Below are 13,339 nucleotides of genomic sequence, written 5' to 3'. Positions count from 1 at the left end.
GTTTACCCTATGTGAAAAACGTCACTGACCGAATAGGCAAACACCTTCGCCGCGTTGGGGTGCACCCTTCTTCTATAGTGGTCGCAGGATCCAGGACGTGCTAGGCTCCACTAAGGACAAGGTGGATGCATTACACACTGCAGGCGTTTACAAGGTGGAATGCGAATGTGGAGAGGCATACATCGGCGAGACTGGTAGGCCAATAGCAACACGCATTCGGGAGCACTAGCGTTATATTCGTCTAGGGTAGCACAACAAATCCGCAGTGGCAGAACATCACCATGACTGCGGAAAAGAAATAAAATTCAACGAAGCCAGTGTGTTGGTCAAGCAGCCAATTAGGACGAAAAACAAAATCAGAGAGGCCATCGAAATGCTTAAACACCCTAATAGCATGAACAGGTATGATGGACTCAGGCTTGCCCCATCTTGGCTGCCAGCAATCAGAGCCCAGCAGACCGCACTGTCAACACGAGGCACGAGCACTACCGGCGAGTAACTGCCGCCGCGCGGCCGACGTCCAGTAGTTGGAAAACAACAGCAAACTTCTCATTCGACTCGGGCCACCAATCATGGTACATAACACAGGAGCCAATGGACAACAGAGGTCACGTTCTCCCTCCTCCGCAATAACCTATTAAAATAAAGTTCCCCCTCCTTCTTCCTTAAGTGACCAATAAACTAACTACCTTTTTAAAATTATGACGTAATGGCATGCGCAGAGAACCCTAACAACAAAATATAAAGGACACTACACAGCTAGAACTCACCAATAGACCCAGAAGAAGGCCGCTGCAATCGTGGCCGAAACGTTGGCTTCTCTATAGCAGCAGTAGTTTTTACATTATGACGCGGTACCCAACCCAGAAAACTTTTATGTCGACTGACTCTGGCCGCGGAAGCCTACGCAATTATACTTGTATATGTTGTTGTGGTCTTCAGTACTGAGGCTGGTTTGATGCAGCTCTCCGTGCTCCTCGATCCTGTGCAAGCTTCTTCATCTCCCAGTACTTACTGTAGCCTACATCCTTCTGAATTTGCTTAGTGTATTCATCTCTCGGTCTCCCTCTACGATTTTTACCCTCCACACTGCCCCCCCCCCCCCCCCCCAATGCTAAATTTGTGATCCTTTGATGCCTCAGAACATGTCCTGCCAACCGGTCCCTTCTCCTTGTCAAGTTGTGCCACAAACGCCTATTCTCCCCAATTCTCTTCAATACCTCCCCATTAGTTATATGATCTACCCATCTAATCTTCAGGATTCTTCTGTAGCACCACATTTCGAAAGCTTCTATTCTCTTCTTGTCCAAACTAGTTATCGTCCATGTTTCACCTCCATACATGGCTACGTTCCATACAAATACTTTCAGAAACGACTTCCTGACACTTAAATCTATACTCGATGTTAACAAATTTCTCTTCTACAGAAACGCTTTCCTTGCCATTGCCAGTCTACATTTTATATCCTCTCTACTTAAGTGTCACATTTCCTAATCTAATTCCCTCAGCATCAGTATAACTATGGGCAAAGTGCATTAAAAACAGGGTTATTGCATAGAAAAACTGATTTGATAGCATATTTTATATTCTTGTAACAAACCAGGAAAATGTTCAAATAGTTTTGTTAAAAGCTTCTGAGGTTGATCATTAGAGAGAAGGAAGATGACGAAACCTGATGTAGGCACATAGCTGACTCCTCTCGAATACCCCCAACAGAGCCAAACGTCCCGAGCCAACAGAGGCCTCACAGTCAACACTGTCACTTACATTCACTTCATGAGACAATGCAAAGAGATTTGAGGTTTAACTCATGATGCTAGCGATTAGGACACTTAGAATACCGTTTCACCTCCTCTCACCGACCATATAAGAGTGAAATTTTTTTTTTTTTTTTTTTTTTTTTTTTTCGGGAGACATCTTCCACCGCAGGTGTCCGACCCAGTGCAATATGGTGGAGCAACAAAGCACAAGCGTGCGTCTTTGATCTGATGCTGTGGTGGGTTGTCATAGCAATGGAACAGTAGCAGAAGAGGAAAACCACCGTTGGTCTGGTATCGTAATTTGGAAGATACGGTAAAATAAAGAATGTTACAAATTTTAACGCGCTTTTCGTGTTGCATTCTATTTTATGTATTCCAATGGCATTTGAGCTGTTACATTAAGGAATTATCAGTAGATTTTTTGTTTTTATATGTGATATTTATACAGTGTGGTCCATTGATCATGATCGGGCAAAATATCTCACGAAATAAGGGTCAAACGAGAATACTACAAAGAACGAAACTTGTCTAGCTTGAAGGGGGAAACCAGATGGCTCTATGGTTGGCCCGCTAGATGGCGCTGCCATAGTTCAAACGGATATCAACTGCGTTTTTTTAAAAATAGGAACCCCCATTTTTTATTACATATTCGTGTAGTACGTAAAGAAATATGAATGTTTTAGTTGGACCACTTTTTTCGCTTTGTGATAGATGCCGCTGTAATAGTCACAATGATATGGCTCACAATTTTAGACCAACAGTTGGTAACAGGTACGTTTTTTAAATTAAAAAACAGAACGTAGGTACGTTTGAACATTTTATTTCCGTTGTTCCAATGTGATACATGTACCTTTGTGAACTAATCATTTCTGAGAACGCATGCTGTTGCAGCGTGATTACCTGTGAATACCACATTAATGCAATAAATGCTCAAAAAGATGTCCGTCAACCTCAATGCATTTGGCAATACGTGTAACGACATTCCTCTCAACAGCGAGTAGTTCGCCTTCCGTAATGTTCGCACATCCATTTACAATGCGCTGACGCATGTTGTCAGGTGTAGTCGGTGGATCACGATGGCAAATATCCTTCAACTTTCCCCACAGAAAGAAATCCGGGGATGTCAGATCCGGTGAACGTGCGGGCTATGGTATGGTCCTTCGACGACCAATCCACCTGTCATGAAATATGCTATTCAATACCGCTTCAACCACACGCGAGCTATGTGCCGGACATCCATGTTGTTGGAAGTACATCTGTCATCGTCCCGTAATTTCTCTTGTGCCCAGTGGCAGAACTGTACACGACGTTCAAAGTCGTCGCCATGCAATTGCTGGTGCATAGAAATATGGTACGGATGCAATCGATGTTGATGTAGCATTCTCAACACCGACGTTTTTGAGATTCCCGATTCTCGCGCAATTTGTCTGCTACTGATGTGCGGATTTGCCGCGACAAAGAGCTCAAACACCTACTTGGGCATCATCATTTGTTGCAGGTCGTGGTTGAAGTTTCACATGTGGCTAAACACTTTCTGTTTCCTTAAATAATGTAACTATCCGGCGAACGGTCCGGACGTTTGGATGATGTCGTCCAGGATTCCGAGCAGCATACATAGCCCACGCCAGTTGGGCATTTGGATCACAATAGCCACACATCAACACGACATCGACCTTTTCCGAAATTGGTAAACGGTCCATTTTAACACGGGTAATGTATCACGAAGCAAATACCGTCCGCACTGGCGTAATGTTACGTGATACCACGTACTTATACGTGTGAGACTATTACAGCACCTTCTATCACAAAGCGAATAAAGTGGTCCAATTAAAACATTCATATTTCTTTACGTACTACACGAATATTTAATAAAAATGGGGAGTGCCAATTTAAAAAACGCAGTTGATATGCGTTTGACCTATGGCAGCGCCATCTAGCGGGCCAACATAGCGCCATCTGGTTTCCCTTTTCAAGCTAGACGAGTTTCTTTCGTTACAGTTTTTTCGTTTGATTCTTATTTCGTGAGATATTTGGCCCGGCCACTATCAATGGACCACCCTGTATATTAGAAAACAGTTCACAATAAAATAATTACATGAATAAATTAAAGCTCAGAGTTATTCTTTTTCCAGTCCGAAATCTGCATTTCCTCTTACCTCGTCATACATTAGAGGTAGTAGTGTCACTTCACTTATAGAACATACACTCCTGGAAATTGAAATAAGAACACCGTGAATTCATTGTCCCAGGAAGGGGAAACTTTATTGACACATTCCTGGGGTCAGATACATCACATGATCACACTGACAGAACCACAGGCACATAGACACAGGCAACAGAGCATGCACAATGTCGGCACTAGTACAGTGTATATCCACCTTTCGCAGCAATGCAGGCTGCTATTCTCCCATGGAGACGATCGTAGAGATGCTGGATGTAGTCCTGTGGAACAGCTTGCCATGCCATTTCCACCTGGCGCCTCAGTTGGACCAGCGTTCGTGCTGGACGTGCAGACCGGGTGAGACGACGCTTCATCCAGTCCCAAACATGCTCAATGGGGGACAGATCCGGAGATCTTGCTGGCAAGGGTAGTTGACTTACACCTTCTAGAGCACGTTGGGTGGCACGGGATACATGCGGACGTGCATTGTCCTGTTGGAACAGCAAGTTCCCTTGCCGGTCTAGGAATGGTAGAACGATGGGTTCGATGACGGTTTGGATGTACCGTGCACTATTCAGTGTCCCCTCGACGATCACCAGTGGTGTACGGCCAGTGTAGGAGATCGCTCCCCACACCATGATGCCGGGTGTTGGCCCTGTGTGCCTCGGTCGTATGCAGTCCTGATTGTGGCGCTCACCTGCACGGCGCCAAACACGCATACGACCATCATTGGCACCAAGGCAGAAGCGACTCTCATCGCTGAAGACGACACGTCTCCATTTGTCCCTCCATTCACGCCTGTCGCGACACCACTGGAGGCGGGCTGCACGATGTTGGGACGTGAGCGGAAGACGGCCTAACGGTGTGCGGGACCGTAGCCCAGCTTCATGGAGACGGTTGCGAATGGTCCTCGCCGATACCCCAGGAGCAACAGTGTCCCTAATTTGCTGGGAAGTGGTGGTGCGGTCCCCTACGGCACTGCGTAGGATCCTACGGTCTTGGCGTGCATCCGTGCGTCGCTGCGGTCCGGTCCCAGGTCGACGGGCACGTGCACCTTCCGCCGACCACTGGCGACAACATCGATGTACTGTGGAGACCTCACGCCCCACGTGTTGAGCAATTCGGCGGTACGTTCACCCGGCCTCCCGCATGCCCACTATTCGCCCTCGCTCAAAGTCCGTCAACTGCACATACGGTTCACGTCCACGCTGTCGCGGCATGCTACCAGTGTTAAAGACTGCGATGGAGCTCCGTATGCCACGGCAAACTGGCTGACACTGACGGCGGCGGTGCACAAATGCTGCGCAGCTAGCGCCATTCGACGGCCAACACCGCGGTTCCTGGTGTGTCCGCTGTGCCGTGCGTGTGATCATTGCTTGTACAGCCCTCTCGCAGTGTCCGGAGCAAGTATGGTGGGTCTGACACACCGGTGTCAATGTGTTCTTTTTTCCATTTCCAGGAGTGTAGAAACATTTACACATGACGATGTTTTGTTTTTGAGTTTTCATATTTCGTAACCTGGCTGCTGTGGAACACAAGTGCTACTCTGGCACTTGCTGTGCATTTCTCTTACGAGGCCTGTGAGTGAGCTCTGTGCAGTCCTAAGGCATCGACTGCACACCAGTCAGCGCAGCGCCGCGATCAGCAATGAAAAGAACGGGCAGCGCCAAATCTCAGATAAGACAGAGATCAGGGCCCGCTGTCAACGCTGATTTAACCAGCCACCCATCGCTGGTCGGAGCCTGTCCAGCTGCAGACTCGAGGGCATCGACGCTGAGTAACAGGAAGACGATACTTAGCCGGCGTTCTGCGAGGAGTAATAGTGTGTAACAGTACTTGCACAGGGCGCTGCAGTCATGGACCTTGCGGCTGGTCCCGGCAGAGGTTCGAGTCCTCCCTCGGGCTTGGGTATGTGTGTGTTTGTCCTTAGGACTATTTAGGTTAAGTAGTTTGTAAGCTTAGGGACTGATGACCTTAGCAGTTAATACTGTGTCCAGACTAAGCGCCTGCAACTCTCGCTTCCCAATACTGTGTCCAGACTAAGCGCCTGCAACTCTCGCTTCCCGCGAAGTAGACCGGTACAGCGGGCCCCGCACCGAGTAGATGTCAGCGTGGCCGGTCGTCCCGGATACACAGACGCTTCCCAGAGACCACCAGGCGGAGTCCACGTTGCCGTCATCTGAATCCGAGGACGAGTGGAGGCCCTGCGGGGATGGATCGGGTACTCTGGCGGCGGTGGACGATGACCCCAGTGGGCTCGCTCGGCGTGAACTGACTCTCCAGGTTTTTTTTTTTTTTTTTTTTTTTTTTTTACTTTATTGTGATTTCATTCCCCTGCCCCATATGGGCAGGGGAGGGCTGGCAGCAGCACAATCCGCCGCTCTTCAGCCGAGTGACATGATGACTCTCCAGGCTCCTGCGTCAGCCTAAATACTGCTCGGCGCATGGATATGGCTGGCTCTATTTGCAATCACGTGTCGAGCGGAAGGAAAGAGGTCCGCTGCTGTAGCGACCTCTTGCGGCGCCGCGGACGCCTCCTGGTCGTCTCTGGGAAGCGTCTGTGTTTCCGGGACGACCGGCCAGCCTGACCCCTACTCGTTCCGGGGCCCGCTGTACCGGTCTGCTTCGCGGGAAGCGAGAGTTGCAGGCGCTTAGTCTGGACACAGTACTTAAGTCCCATAAGATTTCACACACATTTGGACATTTGTACTTGCACAGGAAGCGCATCAAATCAGCTCATAACGAGATCTTAAATTATGTTTCTTTCCCTTTCAGAAATAATATATTCTATTAATCTGGAAGTGTTACGTCCAGTGTTACCTCTCTTTCAAAAACTCGTTTACAGTAGAGGACTGCAGCACCATTCCTCCTTTCAGTTATCGAACAAAGGAAAGGATGGCTGACATAGTGCTTAGTGCTTATGGGATTCTAAAACAATTAATATCCGTAGACGCCAGGAAGGCATCTGGCCCAGAGGTCCGATCTCGTTCATGGCTAGGTTTCGACTCCTCTCTAGAATACTCGAAGTCTTCTCTACCAGCAGAGAAAGGCGCGCAAAGAATATTGCTTTACCATTGGTCAGTTTACTCAACAATCAATAGAAAAACAACATTCTCCCGCGTCAGTCCGCGGTTTTCATCAATAATCAATCGCAAAATAGTAAACCTAGCGACTGCACTTTTTACCTACGTAATTATCTAATATACTGAAGTTTTGCTTATGCATAAAGTTATTTACTATTGTTATTTATACCTGAATTAACTTTTCCTTTACCATAAACTTACTTTACAAAACAATTCTGCAAAAATCCCCTTTGTCCACATCCATACTTCTTCTAAATATTCCCACACTAAATCCTACTACATAACTCGTTAAACAATTATCTTCACATTAACCTTAAACCGCACTCACGCATCATTCATACTGCTAAAACACATTTATAACATTTTACATACACAAAAAGACATAATAACACTTTATGAAAATACTAGAACAGTTTATGAAAAACATTATTTTACTTTAGTACACTCTAGTGGGCACAATCGAAACTAAAATCACAGTCCCCCTATCCAATATTGTCCTCCTTCGGCTGAAACATAAACTACGTGTGCGTCCAGTCTCGCGTCACCATCTGTCACTTTCCACCTCTGAGACACATCTCCCACTTAACTGCCTCTAAGGCAGGATCGTTATACGGCGCTACGCCTCAACTGGAAAAAAGGCCCACGTCATAGCAATCTATAAAAAGGGTAGAAAATCGGATGCACATAATTACCGGCCAATTTCACTGACATCGATTTGTTGTAGAATCATGGAATATATTTTGTGTTCAGACATTACGATCTTTCTAGACCCTGAGAAGCTCATCTGCGCAAACCAGCAGCTGGTCCTCTTTGTGCATGATATACAACAGGCTCTAGATACCGGCTCCCAGGTTGATGCCATAGTTCTCGACTTTCGGAATGCGTTCGACTCATTTCCGCACTGTCGCTTGCTACGTAAAGTGTGCGCATACAGTCTATCCGATGACATATGTGGTTGGATAGAAAGTTTTCTAACAGACAGGGAGCAGTTTGTCGTCCTGAACGGGTTACTTCTACAGAAAGAAGCGTAACTTCAGGTGTGCCCAAGGGTACCGTAATACGTCCTCTGCTTTTTACGATTTACATAAACAATCTGGTTGATGGTATTGACAGCGGCCTTAGATTGTCTGCCGATGATGCTGTACTCTACAGGCAAGTAGTATCACACGAAAGTTGTGAACAAATAAATGAGGATTTACAGAAAATAAATGCGTGGTCTAATAACTGGCAGTTATCTCTCAATAGTAGTAAGTGTAACCTACTGCGTATAACAAGGTGATAATCCCCATTAATGTAAGGGCACAAAGTAAATGCCCAGTCTTTGGAAGCGGTAATATCCGTCAAGTATCTGGGTGTGACTATTCGAAATGATCTCAAATGGAATGATCAGATTACACAAGTAACGGATAAGGCAAACTCTAGATTGCGGTTTATTGGTAGGATCCTGAAGCAATGCAGTCCTCCAACAAAAGAAATAGCTTACAATACGTTAGTTCGTCCAGTCTTCGAGTATTGTTAGTTTGTATGGGACCATTACCAGTTGGGTCTGATTCAGGAGATTGAGAAGGTCCTAAGAAGAACGGGAAGATTCGTGACTGGTACATTTAGCCATCGCTAGAGCGTTACAAATCTCATAGAAAGTTTGAAGTGGGGCACACTTGCAGGTAGACGGCTCGCTAAACAGAAGATGCTGCTCACTAAATTCCGAAATCCGATCTTCACCGACGATGTAGAGCACATATTATTACCACCAACTTTCAAATCGCGTAATGATCACCGTTCAAAGATAAGGGAATTAAGAGCTCGTACTGAGGCGTTCAGACAGTCGTTTTTCCCTCGCGCGATCCGCGAGTGCTACAGGGGGGGGGGGGGTGAATACGACTTTTGGCGCCCTCCGCCACACACCGCTTGGTGGCTAGCGGAGTATATATGTAGATGTATATCATTGTTGATTCCTGCCACTGGCCATCGCAACGTGTCACCTTCTTTGTGTCCCTGCTAACTCCCTTAAAAAATGGTTCAAATGGCTCTGAGCACTATGGGACTCAACTGCTGAGGTCATTAGTCCCCTAGAACTTAGAACTAGTTAAACCTAACTAACCTAAGGACATCACACACATCCATGCCTGAGGCAGGATTCGAACCTGCGACCGTAGCAGTCGCGCGGTTCAGGACTGCGCGCCTAGAACCGCTAGACCACCGCGGCCGGCGCTAACTCCCTTAATAACCGACACAAGTTACATCTGTGTTTCATTAGTGTCTCTCTTCTTTTACTTGTTTCGGCATCTGTTGCCAAAATAATGAAGTACATCATGCAAACCTAACGACTGTTGTTTTCTGATCTCTCTCTCTGTATCTATCGCTGTGTTAGTGCCTGTGTTTTGTGTGTGTGTGTGTGTGTGTGTGTGTGTGTGTGTGTGTGTGTGTGCCAACCGGGGTGGCCGAGCGGTTCTAGGCGCTTCAGTCTTGTTAAGCCCCATAATGCTCAGAGCCATTTGAACCATTTTGTGTGTGTGTGTGTGTGTGTGTGTATGTGTGTCTTTCTGTCCGTCCTTGTTTCGTTGGTCTGCACAAATGTCATAAATGTGTGTTTGAAACCGATAAATTTCTTTAAGATCTTAAGATATGTTAAGACATTTGGGATTATGGGATTTTTACTAGCCAGAGAGCGGGTTGTACAAAGCTTAATATGGATTGAACGGCTGTCATACAATGAGTAAAAAGTTTTAGGTATTCGGATGTTCCATATTTTGCTTTAGAGCAGCGACGGCCACTGAGGCATTCCACTGGTGGTCCCAAAAAGAAATTAGTTTAGTAGCATCGAACGTATTACGGAATTCTGCCAATAATTCATATATTTTATAAGACATTATACCAGAAAGAAAGGTATAGGGAAACAGAAATAAACATTTATTACAAGAGCACCCTTTTTACGCGCAGCAAGAGTTGAGAACATGATAGCTAGGGTCTATATAGGAGACAGAGAGAGAGACAGAGACAGAGTGGTTGCTTTAGCTATCTCTATCGCATGTGTGCACGAGATATAAAACGCATCACTAACTGCGAAAATCTCTCTCGCAAACACAAGTGTACGCACGAGCACACATGTCAATAGCACAGTTCTTCACTGTTCACGGGGTATGTGCATCCACTTTTACGTGGAAGTCCTCGGTAGAGGGTGTTTTGATGGTTGGTTGCTTAAGATCCCGGTGGAGATCGGGCCTGAACTACCACGTTAACGACACTGCCAACAGCAGCTAACGGCAACTAGCCGTTACCGAATGATATATGTGCTCCGTTTTGCTCTGAGTTGTGCTTGCTGGTTGTTTCCTTTCCTTATTTTGAAATGAGTGCAGAGAACAGTCTAGCTCTGTCACAGGCTTCGAATACGACACTCACAACACCAGATGGAATCAGCGATCCATATATTCATTATGATATCGGTTCTGCCTTCCCAGTAGCACAGAAAACGGACGTAGTCTGCCAGCCATGTGAGAGGGAGGCCTTGCTTGTCCCTCCACTCCACTCTTCTCCCCTCAACAGCCAGAACTCCTCGTTTGTTTTACGTTAGCGGCCGACTGCCATAAAAGTGTCCGATACAACACGAATGCCAGTACGAGAAATAATAGAGCATGTATAAACTATTCGAACTTGTAATCAAATTACCAACATTCAAAACTAAAAGCACCAACTCCATGACTTTGGGAAGACCGCTTCAAAATAATTATTAGGAACGGTATCGGAATCCATTCGTCGCTCCTTCTTGTTTGAAAATAAATGTGTCACTCTTAAATTGAAATCTTCAACATTACACACGAATGACTTTTCTCAAGGTAGCATCGCTAAGGCACTCAGACGTTCTTCATTCATGGTGTTTTGTAGGAACGTTTTAATTCTCTTGAGCACTGCAAAGCACTGCTCAGCTTCTGACGTCGTTATAGGCGTCGTGATAAGCAGTTTCAAAATCTTAACGCTCTCGTCCAGAGTGTCACAAAGTTCATTCTCTAGAATCAGCGAAATAAATGGAACTGTGCCAGAAACTGTTCTCAACTCAGGCTAGCATAGAAGACTTGAAGCTCACCCTTCTTCTTTCTTCCAGAAATGTGTACGTCTGTGTAATTTCAAGGTATTTGTGTGGAAAATTTGTGGTGTATTTCTCAAAATGATTTATATCAGATACGTGGGCTGCAATGAGGTATGCAGTAAACTGAAAACGTAATTTCATTTCAGAAACGATGGCTTGGTACACTTCCAAGGCAACTCTTTTTCTTATACCCATCAAAAATACGTGGCCTCTTGGCAGGCATCGTTTTGTTATTTTCGAAACTAATCTCATTAAGGATTGAGTCAAGGTCATCTATGGTGTTTTGCATTATCCCTCCCAAGTTCTGGATGTTTTGTTAAGCTTTGCTCGGTTCGGTTAGCTTCTTCTGTTCCTGTTTTCAAATAGTAGCGAAGTGGAGATCAGTAGCATCTTGTCGTTTGTACACAGATTGTATATATCATTTATTTTAGTGATATTCTACTTACTTCTGAGTAGAAGTGAACAGTAACTCATTATTTAGTATTGTTATTTACTTTCGATGTAATAGTTTGTGTACTTTTCAGTTCGTTGTGTTAATTCCTAGGTCAGGGGTATATTACCTGTGGTTCAGAAAATAACTGATTAAATATGGATAAAGACAGCGTTTTTTGTGTATGGACGCGAGGTACTTTCCCAGTGTTTGTAAGCAGTTGGAAGCTGTGTTGGCCACAGTCGAGGCGTTGGGCGCCTGAGACGAATGATTTGGCGTCTCTGGAACCTACATTGTCGCCTGAGATCCCTCATGTCGCTTCATTTTCCGATTCACACTTCCTTGCCAGTTGGTACATGGCGACCATTTGGGGGGAGGGGGGGGAGAGGTGTCGCGAATCGAATCTCTGGGTGGGAGAGCCAAGCGAGAAGTTTTCAACGAATTCGACAATAAAACTTTGTCTACCGACTTGACTGAAAATGCTAAGGTATTTTAACCTTACGTTAAATCAGTAAACGGGTCGAAGCCATCTGACCAGACAATCTGTGTCCACAATGGGAGTGAAATGGAGGACGACACAGAAAACACAGAAATACTGAACCTTTTTATCCAAAATTGTTACACAGAGGAAAGTCGCACTGTAGTGCCCCCATTAAATCGTTGCATGAACCACGAAGTGGCTAATACAGAAATAAGTCAACCTGGGACAGAAAATGAACAGAATTTTCTCAAGGCAGGGAAGGCCACTGGATATGATTGGATACCAGTATGATTCTACATACAGTGTGCGAAGGAACTTCCCCCCTTTTAGCAACGGCCTACCGTAGATCTTTGCCGGAGTGACATGTTCCTGATGACTGAAATAAAGCATAGGTGATTCACGTGTTCAAGAAGGGTCGTCGAGCAGAGCCACAAAACTATAGGCCTATATTTTTGAAATCAATTGGATATAGAGTTTTGTAACATGCTTCACGCCTGAGATCTTAAAAGAACGATCCTGTGAAATATAGCTGTTCGTCCACGAGACACAGAAATCAATAGACACAGGTGTCCAGATAGATGCCGTGTTCCTTTATTTCCACAAGGCATTCAATACAATTCCGCAGTAATGCCTAACGAACAAAATACGAGCGTATGGCAGTAATGCCTAACGAACAAAATACGAGTGTATGGCATATCAGACCAACCGTGTGATTTGATTTAAGAGGTTCTAGCAAGCAGAACACAGAGTGTCGTTCTGAACAAACAGAAGTCCTCAGACGTAAAACTAACCTCGGGCCAGCCGCAGGGGAGTGTTATAGGACCGTTACTGTACATGATCTAATAGGTAACTTTGGAAGTTCTTTGAGGGTTTTCGTGGATGATGACGTTGTATACAGAGAAGTCGCGAGGATAGCAAATTGCAGCAGAAGGTAGGGAGGGTCAATTGAGCCACAAGATTACTGTGGCGTACAGTGAGTAGATACACAAATACCCTTTATTGCATGATTACACAATTGGAGAACGATCACTGGAAGCAGTTAGTTCCAGAAAATATCTAAGAGTGTGCGTAAAGAGCTGTTTGAAGTTGAATGACCACATCCAATTAATCGCGAGTAGTTGATTAGATTAGATTAGATTTACTTTCATTCCAATTGATCCGTAGTGAGGAGGTCCTCCAGGACGTAGAACATGTCAGAAAAACAATAATACATGATAAATATTTACAACTCAAACAAATAAGTTAATGTACCATTCCACAGGTCCCAAGTGGAATGATCGTCATTTTTTAATGAACACTATATGAAAGAATCATTTTACAAATACTAATGCACTGAATTT

General features: G+C 45.2%; 1 protein-coding gene across 2 annotated transcripts in view; it reads right to left on the bottom strand.

The window, feature by feature from the left end:
* LOC126262733 (uncharacterized) overlaps window positions 1-13,339 on the bottom strand; it is a 101,155-nt gene that overhangs the window by 1,578 nt on the left and 86,238 nt on the right. The gene's annotated exons all lie outside the window — the stretch shown is intronic.

The sequence above is a fragment of the Schistocerca nitens genome, chromosome 6 (genome assembly GCF_023898315.1).
Source record: "Schistocerca nitens isolate TAMUIC-IGC-003100 chromosome 6, iqSchNite1.1, whole genome shotgun sequence".
Classification (NCBI taxonomy): domain Eukaryota; kingdom Metazoa; phylum Arthropoda; class Insecta; order Orthoptera; family Acrididae; genus Schistocerca; species Schistocerca nitens.
This window is presented reverse-complemented; position numbering and strand designations above follow the sequence as displayed.